This window comes from Abramis brama (assembly GCF_963993115.1).
Source record: "Abramis brama genome assembly, chromosome: 16".
Lineage (NCBI taxonomy): Eukaryota > Metazoa > Chordata > Actinopteri > Cypriniformes > Leuciscidae > Abramis > Abramis brama.
This window is the reverse complement of record NC_139978.1, coordinates 46,340-69,102: the sequence shown is the minus strand read 5'-3', so window position 1 is coordinate 69,102 and position 22,763 is coordinate 46,340. Positions and strand designations below refer to the sequence as shown.

The following is a 22,763-nucleotide window of genomic DNA, read 5'->3' as shown; positions in this document are numbered from 1 at the left end:
AGTGATAGTGACTTATCTGGGAATTCTGTTTCACTGTCGTTTTCTTCTGATGTTCCTAATTTTTCTATGAGTCGAGAGCAGCTTATTAAGGAACGGGAAAATTGACCCATCTCTGTCTTCTCTCTTTTCGGAAGCTATGTCTGAGGAAGACATCGAGCATTCGCCGCATGGCTATTTTTTACGAGATGGTGTCTTAATGCGCAAGTGGAGACCTCTTATGGCCTCAGCGCAAGATGAGTGGAGAGTTCTTTTTCAAATCGTTGTCCCAGTTCCGTTTCGTGATAAAGTTTTGAGTTTAGCTCATGACCATCACTTCGCGGGTCATCTCGGCGTAAATAAGACTACTGACAGAATTTTACGCCATTTTTTTTGGCCAGGTATTAAGAAAGATGTCGTGAGATATTGTCGAACATGTCACCTGTGTCAGGTCACTGGTAAACCTAACCAGGTGATTCCGCCTGCGCCTTTACAGCCGATTCCGGTTACGTCTGAGCCTTTTGAAAACGTTATATTGGACTGTGTTGGCCCATTGCCTCGAACAAAGACTGGGAATCAATGGTTACTCACCATAATGTGTAGCTTGACTCGTTTTCCAGAAGCTATTCCGCTCTGTAAGATCACAGCTCCTGTCATCATTAAAGCCCTGATGGTTTTTTTCTCTCTTTTTGGCCTTCCAAAAACTATTCAGACTGGCCGCGGTACTAATTTTATGTCCCGTGGGTTTGCACAAGCTATGCGTCAGCTCGCGGTCCACCATGTTACATCCAGCCCGTATCGTCCACAGACCCAAGGTGCACTTGAGAGGTTCCATCAAACTTTGAAAAGTATGCTCAAGTGTTTCTGCCTCGAGTTCCAGCGTGATTGGGATGAAGGTGTACCGTTTGCTCTTTTTGCTGTGCGCGAGGTAGTACAAGAGAGTTTGGGTTTTAGCCCGTCGGAGCTGGTTTTCGGGCACACGGTTCGTGGACCTTTAAAGCTGTTGAAAGAGTCGTGGCTTGCTGAGTCTAAAGAGTGTCCCAGTTTGACGGATTATGTGTCCAATATGCGTAGTAGGCTCAGTCGTGCATGTCAGTTGGCTAGAGATAACTTAGGTCTCTGTCAGAAGAGAATGAAGCAGAGGTTTGATCAGAGGGCTGTTTCCCGAAGTTTCAGTCCTGGTGATGAAGTTCTTGTGTTGATTCCTGGGATGGGCTCTGCTTTGCAGGCTCGTTACAGTGGTCCTTATCGTGTCGAACGACGAGTGAGTGATTTAAACTATGTAATCTCCACTCCAGTTCGAAGGAGAAAGACCACGCTATGTCACATTAATCGTTTGAAGTTGTTTTGTGATCGTGGAGAAGGTTCAATTTCGGAACTCAAGTCGCCTTGCACTTCAACTGTCAGAAATAATGCTCGCGCAACAGAAGTGGCGCTGTCCAAGAAGTGTGGTGCTGAAGTTGTTACTTCACTGGCGGTTGCGGCACAAGTTGAAAACGTGTCTCCGTCAGTACAACAGGGTGCTGTGACTAGTCCTTTATTTGAAGGTGAGGGTGGTATTCCCTCGAGGGAGGTTATTGAAGGGAGAATGAAGAATTCTGAGGTTTATCAATTTATTCTAGATCAATTTATGTCTAGTTTGTCCACCTTAGAACGAAATGATTTAATTTCTCTGATCAAGCAACATGAGAATTTGTTTCCTGATGTGCCTCATCGGACAACGGCAATTGAACATGACATTGATGTGGGCGCTACATGCCCAATAAAACAACATCCTTATCGTGCAAATCCACATAAAAGGTTGTTGTTTCAAAATGAGGTGAAGTTTATGCTGAAAAACGGCATTGCGGAGTCTAGTAATAGCCCATGGAGTTCGCCCTGTTTACTGGTTCCAAAGAGTGATGGTTCCATGCGTTTTTGCACGGATTTTAGGAGGGTGAACGCCGTTACAAAACCTGACAGCTACCCATTACCGCGTGTTGACGATTGTGTTGATCGTTTGGGTTCAGCTGTATTTGTCAGTAAAATTTACCTATTGAAGGGTTACTGGCAAGTTCCGCTGACACTCCGTGCCAAAGAGATCTCAGCCTTTGTGACACCCGATCACTTCCTACAGTATACCGCCATGGCCTTTGGCCTTCGCAACGCTCCCGCCACTTTTCAAAGACTTATCAACGACGTTCTTGAAGGTGTGCCTAATTGCGAGGCCTATTTAGATGATTTGGTCATCTATAGTGACACCTGGCTTTCGCATGTGGCCCATCTTTCTACTTTGTTTCGCAGACTATCAGAAGCTAATTTAACCATCAATTTAGCTAAATGTGAGTTTGGCCAGGCCACTGTGGTATATCTGGGTAAAGTGGTTGGCCGTGGGCAGGTGCGTCCTGTCCAGTCTAAAGTTGAGGCGATTGTGAATTATTGTGTGAACGCAAACACGACCCGGGATCGATGCCGGGTTGGGGATCTAGTAACATTGCCGTGTTCAGTCCCGGAATGCGCGCTGTGTGAACAAAAGCCGTAATAATGCCGTGTCGTAGTGATGACGCTGAAGCCGGGATCGTTCGCCAGCTGTGAAACGGAACGTAATGCGCAAGTTTATGATCGAATCAGAGAAAAAAATGCACAAGCGTGGTTTCTCCAGAGAGAAATCGCAGCTCATAAGCAAACTTAAGACGCTGCTGAGACATTACAAGTCACATCGATGTCACGTGTCTTTACGGAATTTTTACGGGTTGTGTGTGAACGCACTCTCTGATTCCGGAAAATCACTGGCAGTGTGAATGAACCAAAATCAAACGAACCCGGGTCAAATCCCGGGTCACTTTATCCGTGTATTTTCCGGAATCTCTGTGTGAAAGGGGCTATGTAAATCCCTGGGAATTAAGTGTTTTGTAATAAAACTTGCATGACAAAATGAACTTACAAATAAATGTAAAGAGAGTGTGTAACATTTGTTTTCTTTATTATTATTATTATTTTTTAGCAATTATTTCTAAAAGCTGAAGGAATCTTTCCTCTCTCTCTCTCTCTCTCTCTCTCTCTCTCTCTCTCCTGTTCTTGTCTCTCCTCATGCTCTCGTCGCTCTTTCTTTTCTTTCCTCTCTTTCATTAGCCACTCTTCACTCTATAAGAACACAGGTGTGTTCATCAGCCCCTGCAAAATCAACACAGAATTTAACATTAGTGATGAACCATGGTCAATCTATATTATTATATTAATATTAATGTTACATGGACAAGTTGAGGTACACTTGATAACAGTAGCTTGCTACGTAGCCAACACATATTACATATCAACACTGGTAAAGGAGAAATAAAATCGTTGTAAAATAAAAGTTTTGTAACTATCTCATTTAACTGAGAAACAACGTCGTTGTTTAAATAAAACAGTGTTAACTAGCTGACAGGCATTAGCTCGTTCTGTTCGGTAATAATAATAATACAATTGTCATTTTGCAGCCAATTCACAAAATTGTACCCTTGATTTACATTATTTAAACTTTTAACAAGTCAATCATTTACTTATATAATGTTAAACAAACACAATTTAACCGCAAAGAAACAAAAAGTGTTTTGTAAAGTAACGTTACTTACACTTGAAAACAGCCGCGTCTCCGTTTTCCGCCATTTTCAAATATAACGACGACAACTCCTCTCCCGTGGCATCATGGGATAGTAAAGTGTCGATCGTATGCGCACTTCAGAATCTCGCCGGAAGTAGTAGGTCATCCGGGTACTTTTCGCCTGCTGTTTTTCCAATTCTATGATTTCGGACATACTACTCTGCTCGCGTACTGTTTTTCACATACTATATAGTAGGGAAGTATTCGATTTCGGACGCAGCTTTGGTTTTAGGGATCAGGTTATAATGAGGTCAGGGGTCGGTTTAGGGTCAGGGGTCGGGTTAGGCACTTAGTTGTGATGGGTAAGGTTAGGGTTAGCGGCTAGAGATTGCATTGTGTCAATGAATGTCCTCTTAAAGATAGATGTACAAGAATGTGTGTGTGTGTGTGTGTGTGTGTGTGTGTGACATCATGACGCCTCTCATCTCGTCCACAGGAGCATCATCAGGATCTTCTGTGGTTTTTAACCCTTAACTGGGAAAATCGATCCTCATGAACTTAAAGCAGTGCTTTCCAGTATGAGAGAAGTTAGATTCCCAACAGGTGTGTTATTAAGACTTAGAACTGAACTTACAGGTGTAAACAGAGGTTTATGTGAGGAAACATTTCATCTTAAAGTGCAGTAAACATACAAATGAAAGTGGATCGATTGATTTCTTATCCTAGAGCTGAGAACATTAATATCACAGCCGTCATCTCTCATTCCCACTGATATAACGGCTGGTGTTTTAAAACTGAAGCTCTGCAAACATCAGTCCTCAGAATGTCCTGTTGTGTACTTTTGTGAAGTTCAGAGTCGACTAGTGATGGGAGAAACCAAGCTTTTCAAAGCTCTGAATCAACTGAACAAAATGATTCAGTGTTTCGGATCGTGTGAATCGCCACACGCTGGCCAAACTTGCACTAAAACAGGCAGTGTAGAGAAAGAATTCTCTGATAACCGAGGCACTCCTTAATTAAAATGTCTTTATTATAAAAATGACATGTCCTAACTGGACAACTTTAAAATGCCATTTTAAAGTTGTCCAGTTAGGACATGTCATTTTTGTAATAAAGACATTTTAATTAAGGAGTGCCTCGGTTATCAGAGAATTCTTTCTCTACACTGCCTCTTAGATGTTCTACCTTGGACCGAAGAGCACCCAAATCAAACTCAAAAGGAATTGAGCACGCCATTCATCATGAATCTAATGCACTAAAACAGCTTTTACAAACACATGCAAATGTTTTATTGATCGTATAATCCATCAGATGCAGTGAACTAAACATCTAATAAGATTAAATATCAGGTGTCTGTATAATATCTGTTCTTTTATCAGTTTTCAGTGCTTGTTGTGTTCCGAAGCTTCACTAAGAAACAGAGTTATTAGCAAAAATGTAATGTTGCTTATTATAGCGCCACCATGTGGCTGAATCTCACAAGATTTGATACACAGCCTCATTTTGACACATATACGTTAATTATCATAAGAGTCAGACATTATGAACTGACCTTATTAGCTGCTGTGATTTGATTGGCTGCTGACGGCCATGTTTGTTGAATTGTGTGAGTGATATCTGAAGAGTGTGTTATCATGTGACCCAGAGAAGATGAACATCAGGATTCGTTGAGTTTGATCGTGATGTTCAGCAGATACAGATCAACACATACACATTATCATTTAATATCTTCACAGTGTTTTGATGTGTCAGGGATTTTTTGATGACTTTTTGTCCTGAGTTTCAAGTGAATTGGATCAAACGGTCGAGGAGAAGTTTCTTTTATTTTCAAGCTTGAGATCTTTATGACTTACAGTCTCTGACGCCCAGACATGTTTACAGCAGGAAAATAATAACTGATAAAACTCTGCAAATATAATAATGTTGCATAAAATACACCTGGATTAAAATACGTTTAACAAATCCCACTTCTACATGATTTATAAATGATTTATGTGAATCTACTGTGAAACTAAATGAAGCTGATCTTCATCAACACAAACAGAGCTTGAGAAAAGCACAGATACACACCGTCACACACACTGATGTCTATATGAGGAAGACACACACCGTCACACACACTGATGTCTATATGAGGAAGACACACACCGTCACACACACTGATGTCTATATGAGGAAGACACACACCGTCACACACACTGATGTCTATATGAGGAAGACACACACCGTCACACACACTGATGTCTATATGAGGAAGACACACACCGTCACACACACTGATGTCTATATGAGGAAGACACACACCGTCACACACACACTGATGTCTATATGAGGAAGACACACGCCGTCACACACACTGATGACTATATGAGGAAGACACACGCCGTCACACACACTGATGACTATATGAGGAAGACACACGCCGTCACACACACTGATGTCTATATGAGGAAGACACACGCCGTCACACACACTGATGTCTATATGAGGAAGACACACGCCGTCACACACACTGATGACTATATGAGGAAGACACACTCCGTCACACACACTGATGTCTACATGAGGAAGACACACGCCGTCACACACACTGATGTCTATATGAGGAAGACACACGCCGTCACACACACTGATGTCTATATGAGGAAGACACACGCCGTCACACACACTGATGACTATATGAGGAAGACACACTCCGTCACACACACTGATGTCTACATGAGGAAGACACACGCCGTCACACACACTGATGTCTATATGAGGAAGACACACTCCGTCACACACACTGATGTCTACATGAGGAAGACGCACGCCGTCACACACACTGATGTCTACATGAGGAAGACACACGCTGTCACACACACTGATGACTATATGAGGAAGACACACGCCGTCACACACACTGATGTCTATATGAGGAAGACACACGCCGTCACACACACCGATGTCTACATGAGGAAGACACACGCCGTCACACACACCGATGACTATATGAGGAAGACACACGCCGTCACACACACCGATGTCTATATGAGGAAGACACACACCGTCACACACACTGATGTCTATATGAGGGTTTATTACACAGTTATTCTGACATGATATTTCACTGACAGAAGTTCAGCTGTGTTATTAATGTAATGAAGAGAAAATAAGAGACTCTGTAACATCTCACTGTTACTGATTTATCATGAAGCTCAAAGCATTATGGGTAGAATCTCTCTACTGTCTATTCTCATTCATCAACAGTTTCACTGATGATTCAGGACCAGCCGCAAACCCCGGATAGAGCGGCTGAGTGAATGTGGTCTGGACTGTGTGTATGAGGCTCATTGTGTCTCCGCTGACGCTGTAGAAGGACAGAGTTCCTGCACTGTGATCCACATACACTCCTACTCTACTGCTGGGCACTGCAGGGAGATCAGTCCCTATGCTATTGTGTAGGAATGCGTAGCTGGAGGACGTGCAGAACAAACTCCAGGACTGATCATTAGCTCCAAACATACACTCTTTAACCTGTCCCTTCCTGCAGATGCTCTTATATGACACTGATATAAACACACCACCACTCCACTCAATCTCCCAGTAGGAGCGTCCTCTCACACTCTCTCTACACAACACCTGAGGCCACTCATCAAATCTGTCTGGATGATCAGGATATGACTGATGCTGTGGGTGAGTGTAAGTAATCACTCTGTTCTCCTCAGACAGACGGAGGTGTTTATTCACCGTGTTCAGATCCAGAGTGAGCTGACGGGAATCTGATGGAGAGAAAACACATCACAGTCAGGAATTATGAATATGATCTTCTAATGTCTCTGAACTCTTCATGTTCAGTATATCAGCAGTGTCTCAGTGCAGTTTAATCGTCATTCACATGATCAACTCTAAAACTCTTCCATCATGTTTTCTTTCAGCTTCTACAGGAAGAACATGAACACACTCAGTGAGTTTCTCTGCTTGTTTTCTGACTTACATTGAAGGAACTCGCTCCTGGTCTTGGGAACAGTGGCTGTGGAAATCAACAGACATGAAGAGTGTGATTATCATGTCAAGAGAAAGCGATCCTGCATCCATTGCTAACACATGCAGAAATCCTCCAACACAGCAGATATGTAGAGATGTCTCTGCTGTTTACAGAGCCCAGATCCTGACACAGCCACTGTTGAGGGGTTGATATTAGTGACATGTCACCATATTTGATTTGGCTTCTGTAGAACTGAACTGAGCACAGATTTGATCAGAGGGAATATGGTTAATCATATTAATCATATACAAAGTAATCATATTGCTTTATAAGACTTGGATTAAACCTCAACCTCCTTTTTATTCTTTTTCAAAGAGACATCAATTGATCAATACATGTCTGATGCTCAATCATTTTAACCATTCTACTGAAAGCCCCAAACCCTGGATAGAATGGCTGAGTGAATGTGGTCTGGACTGTGTGGATGAGCAGTTGAAACATGTCCCTGGCAACATTCAAAAGACAGCTGAAAACCCATCTCTTCCGTGAGCACTTAACCTCATAAAAAAATTAAAAAATCTTTTCCTTATCGGGCTTATGCTACTCTGAACAATGCCTGCACTTGGTTTTTTGAGCACTTCTTGCGTTGTTTTTTGCCTCTTCACAATGACTCGCTTAATTTAGTCCTAATTTGTAAGTCGCTTTGGACAAAAGCGTCTGCTAAATGACTAAATGTAAATGTAAATGTACTGCTTATTATGAGAATTTCTGTGAATACATGAAAGCCACATTTTAGTTCTAATTATTAAAATCATAAAAATGCATCATTGACGTTTGGTTTTAAATGCTGATATCACAAAATCATATCTCTTACATTCTTAAAAACACATTGTTATCAGATATTCATTCAACTTTTGGTATCAATAGAATCAGCAATATTTAAACAGTAAATATCAAAAGTTTCCTTCATGTTCACAAATGCATTGTTGTCATCAATAGTGTCTACTTAAAGTCACAGAGTATGGGGATTTAATGTCAGATATACAGGTTTTAGTTATTGGCTTAAAGCACGTTCAACTCGTTCAAGTATTTCCAATAAGACAAGCTGCGACAGAGAATACGGTGAGTTGTGTTGTCTGTAATATTGCTGTCATGATGTGGTGAACTAATTCATACAGTATATTAAGATTTAATCTGCTAAAATATTGAATATGTTCTCATCTTTCTCATTTTATCATTGAACAGCCTGGTCCCATTGTTAATATGTAGGTATTAATACGTATTTTTCAGAGACACAAAAATGTATGTTTTTTTGTACATGTGGATAGATGCTAAAATGTATAATGTGTAAGTATCTGCAACATTTAAACAAAATATTATTATGTTTTTACAGCTACAGGACGTCACATATTTACAAATCTTTCATAGCATAAAGATATCTGTATAATTTTCCTTTTACCTAAACATACCCTTTTTATACAGAATTTAAACAGAATAAAACGTAATGAACAGAGATGTGGCGGAATTTGGAAAATTACAATTTTAGAAACAATATAGCATTAAAAAGATGTTTTGAGCCACTAGGTTAGGCCGCTACGCCTAACACATAACCATTGCTTCAAACTACGTAACGTTATGAAGAAAAACATAACAGGACAGACAAGTGTAATCACAATAATTTATTTATTGTGAAAATGTCAAAAGCGCCACCAAAAGTCATTCATATGACGATGTGTCACAGTCGCAGTATGGATTCTAAAGATTAGGATAACAGCGAGCGAATAAAATTTATGTCTTTTGTGAATTTCTGTTGTGTTTTGGTGTTATACGAGCGTATGGGACGCTCAGAGGGTTCGGTTAAGCACTAGTAGAAATGGTGGTGGGAGTTTCCAATTAGAGAAACTGGAGCAAGAGAGCAGAAGGGTTTTAGTAGGATTATTTCCTTTGCAATGAACTTCTGCATGCTTTGCATTAATAATGATTATTATTAACCCTCTGGGGTCTGAGCTGTTTTCTGGGCCCTGGAGGTGTTCTGACATGCTCTGACATTTGTGGTTATTTCTGTTACTTGTGACATTTTCATGGCTAAAGTCTAATTACACTGTATTCAGCACAAACTCTGCTACAATAATATATCAGCAGCATGTGTGTAAAAGTTTGTAGTTTTGAGCTAATGACATTTATGCGTGGTTTGTGAAAATACAAAAAAAAAATTCCCATACTGATTATTTCTTCACAAGACTTTTGAAAATTGTATGACGTAGCCTAGAATATTTGCTCTAAAACTATGTGAAAATCACCCTGACTGCTCATTCAGATAAAACAATATATTGATTTAAAAATTTTACGACGTGTTTTGTGCGACAAAGCTTTATGCGGGAGCTCATTAATATGTAAGATTTTCACACCTGAGAAAGACAAAGACCCTCCCCTAACGGCCCTATTAGGAGCTATCAGGCCCTGTCATTCTGAGCAACCTTGCACAAAGAATGAGGAGATTTAAAAAAGAATGGCTTTTAGATTGTTTGATTTATTAACAACACAACATAATCCAAAGATACACAACAAATGACAAAAAAGCACTCATTGAAACCAATGATCCAAAGAAAGAGACCTTTGTGCCATTCCTAAAAACATTGTACATACCTTTCATTTCCAAGGTGTTTGATTTTCACTTTACCATGTTCATGTACAGAGACTCATGTGAATGTTGAAGTCAGCAGGAGTGGCATCTGGGCCCTGAAAAAAAAAAAAGTGAACATACTGATATCAAGAGAAAGGCCTGCACGATTTTGGGAATACATTTTAGATTTTTCTGGTTAAAATTGCTTTTTAAAATTCACAGAATACACACACACACACACACACACACACAAATGTTTCCAACAATATATAATATAATGAACACCAGGTTTGCTGTGCCTTGTAGGCATAGGCTATGCGCAGTGCTGCATAAAATAATAATAACAATAACCATAGCAGCCTATAAATCTTCCAAAATATTTCAGTAACAACTAAGCTAGAGAAAAATATATTGATTATTATGTTACTTCAAATGTTTCCATTCGTTATGATGATATGAAATGAGATAATAGTAAAAACATGAAGCCGTTTGGTGCGTTTTGCTTTTCGAATGTATCAAATATGATACATTCAAACGCGATCGCGCTCAAATATAAAACTTTATGGTTACCATATACATATCTATGTTTGAGCAGATATCCACAAACACAGTAACAGTAAACACGGGTCTAAATATTATAATATTCACCATATATCTAGCAACAGTTCAACTGCAATGTGAAATTTATGCAACAATAACAAACTAATATGTAAGAATTTCTTACCTTACATCTTTCTTGTCTTCAAATCGCGTTCTTCTTCTTCTGAGGTAGCCTAAATCCAATGTAAGCTCACGGTGCGCCTTTCAAACTCAACGAAAAGCAGAGACTTATGAAGTTTTTTCGTGCTTTGTTTTTGAGGTAATGAGCGCGTTCGCGCTCCATGTGGAGATTTGCATGTGAATCTCTTTTGCGTGAGTGGGCGTGTTCAAATTAAAAATAATTAGGTAAAACTATTAACAAGCGTTTGAGAAGCTGGACATCTTTGTTGGTTTTATACAAATTACTTAAACAGAGAATATTTGTTTTCAGTTTGAATCCGATAATTTAAAAGTACACACTTAAATGTTTATAAAGGTATATGGCTCATAAATGTGTGACAAGTATTCGCTGAGTTTTGTTTCAGTTTATAGACGTGCTCAAGAAAAAAAAGTTCACCGCGACGGAGAGGCAGAACGCACACCCTGTTTATTTTCTTTATTTTACAAAAGCACAATGTTTTGATTTGATTGTAAGTGGACACATACAAAAGTAGAAATATCACAGATTCTTTTTTTATATTTCTTTTTTCTGTATGACCATAAATGACGGAGTAATTTAAGTTTATAGTTCTACAATGTGAAGAAAATCCAGCAAAACGCGGGGGCGCGTTTGCCGACCTCAGAGGGTTAAAGGTGCAGTGTGTGATTTTTAGCGCCATCTAGTGGTGAGATTTGCGAATTGCAAACAGTCAGTAACTCACGGCCTTTCTCTCAAATTGCAAACTCGAATGAGAAGCTACGGTGGCCGACATAGGATCGGAAGAAGTCAGCAGAGAGTAGCAAGTCAAGCAATGAGGTTTCTTTCAGTGCTGGGCAGTAGCGTCGCTACAAGTAGTGACGTTACTAGCTTAACTACATTTCTCAATAGCATGGTGGTAGCGTCGCTGTTTTCTGAATCAAATAGCTTTTCAGTAGCGAAGCTCTTTTGTTGATCAAGTAGTGCGGTAGCGTCTACACAAGCTGAAGCTACATTTTCTGAAGCACAAGCTCAACTCGGGCACTGCATGATTAACATCGTTCAACATCAGCATCACACGTGCACAAGGAACGCACATGTAGGAAACCTTGTGAATTATGGCCGTTTCAGACCGCACCTGCGAGCAGCGCGAATTGTTTTCGGCGTGCGTGCATGTTCAAGTGCATTCACACACAGGAGGAGCAGCGCGTGAGCTGAGCAGTAGTGAAGCTGAGGGTTTCGGCGCCGAGTCTATTTTTCATTCACCATTGAGCTCACGCTCAATTAAAGTGAAAGCACACTTTTGATGGACAAAATAAATATGATTTCACACTAAAAGTACCTAAAATGCACATAATTTGCATAGTACAAATGTAAGTGTTCCGTCACTACTAGCACAACACGCTAGTAATTCGCTAGCCTGTTAACGCTCCACCCATGCGCTCAGCTATTTTATTTTATTTTTCTCACGCGCTCACGGCTTTGAGTTCATAAAAAGCTCAGGTGAGTAAGAATCAGTCAACAAACACGGTGAGTAATGTCTTGTCCTGTTATTGTCACATGCACTTCATGTCACATGTTTAGCATAGCCTTCTCTGTCGGCAGTATAGGATTTATATGTGATAAATGTAAGGAGACAGTTAGGTTGACAGAGAAGATTTCAGAATTAGAGACACGCATCCAAACATTAATTGAGGATAGTAAGAGTGCTAGAGATTTAAATACTGCTTTGGATGCGCCTAGCATAGTGAACTCTTTACATGAGTCGGTTCCGGCTGAAGTAGAGCCTGCGCAGCCGGGCAAATGGGTGACAGTGAGGGATCGCTCTAGTCGCGGATCAAAAAACCACTCTTCCGTTCCGATTACCATAACAAATCGATTTGCCCCGCTCAGTGAAACACCCACTGAGAGTTCTGTTGATTGTGCCCTAGTTATTGGCGATTCTATTACACGGAACGTGAAAATAGAGACACCAGCCACCATAGTCACATGTTTGCCGGGAGCCAGAGCGCCTGACATCAAAGCAAATTTAAAAGTGCTGGCTAATGCTAATCGTAAATTCTCTAAGATCATTATTCACGTCGGCACTAATGATGTTCGACTCCGCCAGTCGGAGATCACCAAAATTAATATTAAAGAGGTGTGTGAACTTGCAAGTACGATGTCAAGGACTGTAATTTGCTCTGGCCCCCTTCCTGTTTGCAGGAGTGATGAGATAGTTAGTAGATTGTGTTCGCTTAACGGTTGGCTGTCTAAGTGGTGTCCGCTTAATAATATAGAATTCATAGACAATTGGAAAAGTTTTTGGGGCAAACCTGACCTGTTGAAAAGAGATGGTATTCATCCCTCCTGGGATGGTGCTGCTCTTCTCTCTAGTTATATGACACATAGTCTTAGAGCTCAAGCATGACAATCTGGGGCTCAGGTCAGGAAGCAGACAGACTGGCTTAACCGACCGTCTGCTAGCGGCCTCGTGTCACCAAGGTCAGATAAATCCCATCACATAGAGCCTCTTTCACCTAGATATCATCACATAGAGACTGTGTCTGTTCCCCGAATTTGGATATCCAAAAAACGTTTAAACCCATCTAAGGTTAAAAATTTAATTGATGTTCAACAAATAAAAAAACACTATAATACAGATGAGCAAATGCTAAAGCTTGGGTTGCTGAATATTCGATCGCTTACTTCAAAAGCACTCATTGTTAATGATATGATTTCAGATTATAACCTAGATGTGCTGTGTTTGACAGAAACCTGGCTAAAACCAAACGATTACATTACTTTAAATGAGTCCACCCCGCAAGATTACTGTTATAAACATGAGCCTCGTCTGAAACGCAAAGGGGGTGGTGTTGCTGTAATTTATAGTAATATTTTCAAAACCACTAAGAAATCAAGTTTTAAATATACTTCTTTTGAAGGGTTGGTGCTTAATGTAAAAATATATAGTGTAAACAATAAATCACGCTTAAGATTTGTGCTGGCTACTGTACACAGGCCACCAGGGCACCATACAGACTTTATCACAGCATTTGCGGACTTTCTATCCAAATTAATATTGACTGCAGATGAAGTACTAATTGTTGGTGATTTTAATATACACATAGATAATGAAAAAGATGCATTGGGATTGGCATTTAAAGACATTGTAAACTCTATTGGAGTTAGACAACACATGTCAGGACCTACTCACCGTCGTAATCATACTCTAGATCTAATATTATCACACGGAATAGATGTTGATGCAGTTGAAATTCTGCAGCAGAGCAATGACATCTCAGATCATTATCTAGTCTCGTGTAAATTACATTTAGCCAAGGTTGCAAAGCCGACTCCGTGTTATAAATATGTTAGACCTATCACTTCTGCCGCTAAAGATTGCTTTATTAATAATCTTCCTGATCAGTTTCATCATCTCAGCATCCCAGATAGCTTAGAAGAACTCGATATTGCGACAGAAACTTTTAACTCTCTCTTTTCCAGCACTTTAGACACAGTTGCTCTGTTGCGCTTAAAGACGATTAAAGAAAATAGTCTAACGCCGTGGTACAGCGAGCACACTCGGGCCCTTAAGAGAGCAGCCATAAAAACAAAGCGCAACTGGAAGAAAACAAAACTAGAGGTATTTCGCATTTCATGGAAAGAGAGCTCGATTACTTACAGAGAGGCTTTAAAAGCTGCTAGATCTGCTTATTTTTCAACCCTATTAGAATAAAATAAACATAATCCTAGAATTTTATTTGAAACAGTGGCTAAACTAACAAAAAAGAAAGCTTCAAGCCCAGACGTTTCCAAGCAACACAGCAGTAATGACTTTATGAACTTCTTCACTTATAAGATTGATAATATCAGGGAGAAAATTATAACTATGCAACCGTCTACTACAGTATCAAATCAGGCAGTGCATTGTAGTCTCCCTGAGGAAATTTTTTATTCATTTATTGCTATAGATGATGATGATGATGATGCATTTTATTTGTAATGCGCTTTTCTCCAACCCAAAGCGCTACACAGTATAGTAAACATAATATAAGATAATTAAACAATAATTAAAAACAGAAAAATCAGACAAAAAAAATATAAATAAGATACACTTCAAAGACAGTAAGCATTTTTAAAAAGATGGGTCTTTAAAGACCTCTTAAAGCAGTCCAGAGTTGGGGAATTTTTAATCGCAAATGGAAGTTTATTCCACAACCGCGGGGCGGTAACCGTAAAGGAGCGACCACCCATCGACTTTAATTTGAATGTGGGCTGCTGTAGAGTAGAAGAGTCAGACGAGCGGAGAGAACGATTTGGAATGTAAGGAACAACTAGATCACAAAGGTATTCCGGTGCTATCCCATGAATGGCTTTATATGTTAAAATCAAGATTTTAAAATCGATACGTGCCGTTACTGGAAGCCAATGGAGTTCATAAAGAACAGGGGAAATATGCTGCTGTACAGTTGTGTGTGTTAATACGCGTGCGGCCGAGGTTTGGATATACTGTAATTTCTTAATATGTTTATCAGGGAGACCAGAGTATAGTGCATTACAGTAATCCAGTCTCGACGTGATAAATGCGTGGATAAGCTTTTCCGCATCTGGCAGGGATATAAAAGGCCAAACTCTGGCAATATTTTTTAGATGAAAAAAAGCTGATTTTGAAACCAATTTTATATGGGCATCAAAAGACAAATGTGAATCAAAAATAACACCTAAATTTCGCACCTGTGATGCTGGGGCCAGTAAGTCAGAATCAGTGATCAGATTTTGACAGTTAAACTTGTGCAAGGCTGTCGGCTTACCAACAAGTAGAAATTCTGTTTTTGATTCATTAAGTTTAAGATAATTGGCATGCATCCATAACTTAATTTCTTCTATACATGCGCTCAGAGCTGTGATTGCAAGATTAGGATCCGGGAGTGTGTTAACATAGATCTGCGTGTCATCAGCGTAACAATGAAACCCCAGACCGTATTTTCTTATAATGTCACCAAGTGGAAGCATATAAATGCAGAACAAAGTCGGCCCTAGCACTGACCCCTGCGGGACACCCTGCTGAACTAATGTGGCCTCAGATTTATGTTTCCCCATGCAAACATACTGAGAACGATCTGCTAAATAGGACTCAAACCATTTGAACACAACACCAGAGATGCCTAACAACACACGCAACCTGTTAAGAAGGATAATATGACATATAGTGTCAAAAGCTGCGCTAATGTCTAGCAGGACTAGAATACGCTGGTGACCCTTACAAGTGCAGTCTCAGTGCTGTGTCCAGATCTGAAACCAGACTGAAACGGTTCCAATAAGTTGTTATTGGACAGATATTGCTGTAACTGACCAACAACAACTCGTTCGAGAACCTTTGCCACAAAGGGCAGGTTCGCAATAGGCCTGTAGTTAGCTAAATTTTGAACATCACAGCCAGTTTTTTTTAGAACAGGTGTGATAGCGGCCACCTTAAGGGCCGGAGGAACCTGGCCAGTGGCTAGGGAGTTGTTAATAATTACAGTGATGGAAGGGCAGACATGTGATAAACACTTTTTTAGAACCTCAGTAGGCAAGGGGTCAAGAAAGCACGTGGATGAACTCCTAGTCATGATCAATTTAAAAACATTGTCTACATTGACAGTAGTAAAGTTCAAAAGGGCAGTAGAAGGTGAGTTTTTTTAGTAAGACTCACTAGTCAGCAAAGGAGAGTCAAAGGAGATGGAGCTATAAATACTCTGAACTTTCTCTGTAAAATATTTGTTAAAATTATTACACATCTCGTCAGAAGGACAGGCAGTTTTCTTTTGAGATTTGAGAAGGCTATCAATTGTCTTAAATAACGTCCTAGGATTAGCAGCACCTTTATTGATAACATGAGAGTAATATGCCTCTCTGCTAGTCTTCAAAGCAAGATGATACTGCAGCTGGTGTTGTTCAAACATTAATTTGTGAACGGTGAGGCCTGGTTTTTTATACAACCGCTCAATCTTCCTTCCTTCAACTTTAAGTGCACGCAGATCATTTGTGTACCAGGGAGACGACTTGGAAAAAGATACAACTCGTTCTTTCACTGGTGCAACAACATTAAGAATTGAGGAAAGTGCAGAGTTGTAACAGTCAATAGAGCCAAGCACAGGAAGCTCCACAACAGGGTTAGAAATCCTTTCAGGGTCAATATTCCTAATATTTCTAAAGGATATGACACGCTGTTTAGAAGACTGCAGGGAGGCAGAGATGGTAAATTCACTTGTCAGTAATTTATGATCACTAAAATTAACTTCATCCTTTGAAAGCTGATCTATACCAATACCCACAGAACATAACAGGTCCAATGTAGTCCAGATTTATTTATTTTAAAATAACAAATAACTAAAACACATGGGTTGAGAAGCGGCATCCAGCTGAGCCAGCGTCCTCTCACACCCCTATAGACCCCTTTTACGCCGATGTCACAGTTACGTCACGGCGCTAGCTGGAGGCAAAACAAAGGGAAAACTGGAGGCGGCCAATACAAACCAGCACAGATTCGGCTACATAATAAGGAGCTTAAATTATTATTTTTATTATTAAATGTCATCTTGTTGTGTTGTTGGGTACAAGAATCGATGAAAAATGAGTATGCTGTATCTGGAATTTTTATTTCTAGAAAATATCCACATCTTTAAAATTGCACCGTAGTGTCACTCTTTACATTGTCGTCTTCTTGGTGCTGGCTAGGCAGAACTGTGGATCGTACCACACAAGTCTTTATATGACCATTCATTCAGCACATAGTTATAGGCATCTAAAGATGTATGTCCTCAGTTTCTCTTTACCCTCAGTTTCTCTATCGGGTAATGTTAGGTTTAGAAGTCAGGCCACTCAACCGGGGGTAGCGTTAACGTTAATCCTGTCAGATCATCCATCCATTGAGTAAGCGTGTACGGCCTGGGTCAGCCAATCTGGTTCCATCCGTTAAAATTAACTTTTGCAAATAACAATCGCTGTCCTGGACAGTGAGTGACCTTGCACATTAAGATAAAATTGGATTTTCTCCAGTCATTGTTAAAAAAACAAGCTAACAAACTGGCAAACGGTAACACTTTATAATAACTGCACGCTATTAATCATTAGTTAAGCATTAGTAAACAGTTAATTCATCATTTATAAAGCATTAATAGACATTAATAAGCAGTTTATAAATACGGCAATAAATGCTTTATTCTTGATTTATAAGCATATCTATAATGTGTTTAACAATTGTATTTTCACAATTTATTAATGATCAATTTATCATTTCTAAATGAAGTATTTCTTTATTTTCAAACCAGTTATTTAGGAGTTGTCAGTGGTTCATAATATCACTTAGAAAGTGAAAGTAAATGTAGTAAATGCAGGTAGTTATAAACCATTTACAAGTGGTCAGTTAACTATTTTTGTGAGCTCATCTAAAGTGAGGACTAGTTATGCCTTGTAAAGCATTTATAAAGGAGATTTAAAGGCTCGGTTATCTTCTAAACAGAAAAAGGAAACAAACACAACACAGTGATACAGAACATAAAAATATTTAACAACCTTTAAATCTCCTTTGTAAACGCTTTACAAGACATAACTAGTCCTCACTTTAGTTGAGCTCACAAACATAGTTAACTGACCACTACTAAATGCTTTATAACTACCTGAATTAACCATGAATTACAGTAGAAATACATGTTAATAAAGCATTTATTAACACACTAAGTAACTATTACTATATGTCTGAATAATAAGATATATGAATGTACATTTAAATAATGTATTAATCATTTACTTACACTTTCTAAGTGATCTTATGAACCACTGACAACTCCTAAAGAACTGGTTTGAAAATAAAGCAATACTTCATTTAGAAATGATAAATTTATCATTAATAAAGTATGAAAATTCCATTATTAAACACATTATAGATATGCTTTTAAATCAAGTATAAAGCATTTATAGCTGTATTTATAAACTGCTTATTAATGTCTATTAATGCTTTATAAATGATGAATTAACTGTTTACTAATGCTTAACTAATGATTAATAGCGTGCAGTTATTATAAAGTGTTACCCTGGCAAACTAACGTTAGTGAAGCGGCAAGAGGGATCTTTCTGCCTCCAGCTAAGCCCCGCCCACACAAATACGTCACCATGTTTACCAACTGTAAAAGGGTCTATAGGAGAGGAAGAATTTTGCAAACCCGTTAAATCATTTAAATCGACAACATGTATGTTGGACCCTATACCGACTAAGCTACTGAAAGAGATGCTTCCAGAGGTCATAGATCCTCTTCTTAATATCATTAATTCGTCTTTGTCTCTAGGATACGTACCCAAAACTTTAAGCTGGCTATGATTAAACCGCTTGTTAAAAAAACGCAACTTGATCCTACAGAATTAGTCAATTACAGGCCGATCTCGAATCTACCTTTTGTGTCAAAGATATTAGAAAAGGCAGTATCCTCACAACTATGTTCCTTTATTGAAAGAAATGATATCTGGAGGATTTTCAGTCAGGATTTAGACCGTACCATAGTACCGAGACAGCTCTCATTAGAGTCACAAATGATTTGCTCTTATCATACGATCGTGGTTGTATCTCTCTATTAGTGTTACTCGATCTTAGTGCTGCATTTGACACCATTGACCACAACATTCTTTTAAATTGACTAGAAAACTATGTTGGCATTAGTGGAATTGCACTAGCATGGTTTAAATCATACTTATCTGACCGTTATCAGTTTGTAGCAGTAAATGAAGAGATGTCTCATCGATCACAAGTTCAGTATGGCGTACCACAAGGCTCAGTACTAGGACCGCTGCTGTTCACTCTGTACATGCTACCATTAGGAGATATCATTAGGAAACATGGAATTAGCTTTCACTGTTATGCCGATGATACTCAGCTCTATATTTCTTCACGCCCAGACGAAACTTACCAATTCACAAAATTAACGGAATGCATAGGTGATATAAAAAACTGGATGACTAGTAATTTCCTACTACTTAATTCTAAAAAAAACAGAGATTCTAATTATTGGACAAAAAACTTCCACACGTAATAATCTAGAATACTGTCTAACACTTGATGGCTGCTCTGTTAAGTCTTCGTCGTCGGTTAGGAACCTGGGTGTGCTCTTTGATACCAACCTTTCATTTGAAAGTCACGTGTCTAGTATCTGTAAAACTGCATTTTTCCATCTTAAAAATATATCTAAATTACGTCATATGCTCTCATTGACAAATGCGGAACAGTTAGTTCATGCGTTCATGACCTCAAGGCTAGATTACTGTAATGCTCTACTGGGTGGTTGCCCTGCACGCTTAATAAACAAACTACAGCTGGTCCAAAACGCAGCAGCTCGAGTTCTTACCAGAACCAGGAAGTATGACCATATTAGCCCAGTTCTGTCAAAACTGCATTGGCTCCCTATTAAACATTGTATACATTTTTAAATATTGCTGATTACTTACAAAGCACTAAATGGTTTAGCTCCGCAGTGCTTGAGCGAGCTCTTAACGTATTATAGTACTTCACGTCTATTGCGATCTCAAAATTCCGGCCAGTTGATAATACCTAGAATAACAAAATCGACTGCTGGCGGTAGATCCTTTTCCTATTTAGCACCAAAACTTTGGAACAGTCTTCCTAACATTGTCCGGGAAGCAGACACACTCTTCAACTCGTCAGTTCAAAGCAAGATTAAAAACACATCTCTTTGACCTAGCATTCACATAATACATTATAGACTTCTATAATTCAATGTTAGGCTGTATAGATTAGGTATTCCCATAAATCCTGATGTACTCGTTACATCATAAGAAGAATGGCATCTACGCTAATTTTGGTGTCTTTCATCCCGATGACAACGCAGTGCTGAAGTGCCAACTAGTCTCTCCCTATGGAGGATCCCTTTACCACTCTACAGATAAAGCGTTTTCGGGAAATTCGTTTTGCGTACCTACCCAGAAGTGATAAAATAAAATAAAATTCTGTATCAAAATTTATAAGGAAAGACCAGTACTTTGTTTAGGCTTGGTTTGTAGGGAATTCCAAACCTGCGCACATATATTCAAACGCACATAACTATAGAACCCATTCTTAATGCGCATGTGAACGCCATCAGCGTTTCTCACAAGTTCGCGTTTAAAGTCTGTGTAGAGAGAATGGTGTCGTCTTAGCGGCCCCTAATTTAATAACAAATGATCGTTGTGACGGAAGCAAATCAATCAAAACTAACTTTAGCTGGAAAATAACTTTATTAAAGAACCGCTATAAAGCCAAAACAATCTCTGTTACCTTAAATTATACGTTTATCTCTGTAAAGCTGCTTTGAAACAATCTACATTGTTAAAAGCGCTATATAAATGAAGATAACCTGACTTGACTTCTAGCGAAACGATTGGTCATTTTCTAAAAATATATATATATATATATATATATATATATATATATATATATAATTTTTTTTTTTTTTACCACAAATGCTCGTCATGTACCATCTCTGAGAAGTGCCACGTATTACATCATCACGTTGGAAAGGTCACGCGTCACGTCATCTAAGTTATTTGTCTGTGTACTCCGGTTCAGAAAGGTTGGGAAGGGCGAAAAATTTCATCTCATTTTCTCCTCCAACTTCAAAATCGTCTGACATCTTTGTTTTAATTTATTATTATTATATTTTTTTTTTTGTGACCTTTCCAACGTGATGACGTAATACGTGGCGCATCTGGTACACGATGGTACATGACGAGCATTTGTGGTTAAAAAGTATATATTATAATTAATTATTTATTTTTTTGTGAAAATGACCGATCGTTTCGCTGGATAAGACGCTTATTTCTCGACTGGGATCGTGTCGAGACTTTGAAGCTGCATTGAGACGGACATTTGAACCTTCAAACCGTTGGTTGCCATTGAAGTCCATTATATGAAGAAAAATCCTGGAATGTTTTCCTCAAAAACCTTAATTTCTTTTCGACTGAAGAAAGAAAGACATGGATATCTTGGATGACATCGGGGTGAGTAAATTATTAGCAAAATTTTTTTTGAAAGTGAACTAATCCTTTAAGAATCAACAGTTTTTGTGTTTTAAGTTGATTATTTGTTTTTGTGTTTTGATTATGATTGTTGTTGTTTATTTATTTATTTTATTTTTATGTCAGCAATATCATCTGGTGCTCTTTGGTCTGTTTTAGTTACATTTTTTGATTTAATTATTTTTTAAAAACCACAGCTTCATCGGAATGGTGCGAAACTTGGTGACTTTTATGGCATTTGGAATGTGAACACACAAAAAAATTGAGGGCATGGTTTGAGCAGGCTAAGTGGTCATAAAAAATGTAGTCACACTTGTGCTCTTCGATCAAAAATGACCGACCATAGGAAATTAATGTGAAATCGACAAAACCACATTTGTACGATTTGTACAATCTACAAATCGGCCACGATGCAGAAAAAAAGTGCTCAGCAATGAAGGGGTGAAACTCTAAAACAACAATATAAAAAAGTATTATTTGAGAATTTCTTTTAAAAAAAATAAAAAATAAAAAACATTCAAATCCACATCTTAAAAGTAAGTAATTTTGTCCAAAAACTACTAGAGAATTCACAAGCCTCTCCATAGAGACCTATACAGGCATCTTGTGGTAACACCATGAAATTACAACAGATGGTGCTAATCTGCCTTCAAATATTTATTTAAAAGGCCTAGTCTCTACAGTGGATAGCTATTAAAAAAGCATTTTCTTCAATTTGCCCGGGTTTTTATGGCAAAGTTGCACATCAACCTCTTCATTGGACCCTGGTGCATCATCCTATAAATTGCAACCAAGTGGCAAGCCATTGTGTTTCGATTTTTCCTCCCTCCAAACCAAGATGGCCAAGGGTCAGTCAGACATGCAAAGTTGCTCCGGAATATCCACCCATTCCTTC

General features: G+C 38.9%; 1 pseudogene across 1 annotated transcript in view; it reads right to left on the bottom strand.

Annotated features, from left to right (window-relative positions):
* Positions 1-6,597: 6,597 nt before the first annotated feature.
* Positions 6,598-22,763, bottom strand: part of LOC311066544 (neoverrucotoxin subunit beta-like) — a 36,147-nt pseudogene continuing 19,981 nt past the window's right edge. The window contains exons 6-7 of the transcript XR_014609512.1: positions 7,515-7,550; positions 6,598-7,299 (exon numbers count right to left, since the gene is read on the bottom strand). The product of XR_014609512.1 is annotated as a neoverrucotoxin subunit beta-like (transcript). The remainder of the gene's footprint in view (positions 7,300-7,514; positions 7,551-22,763) is intronic.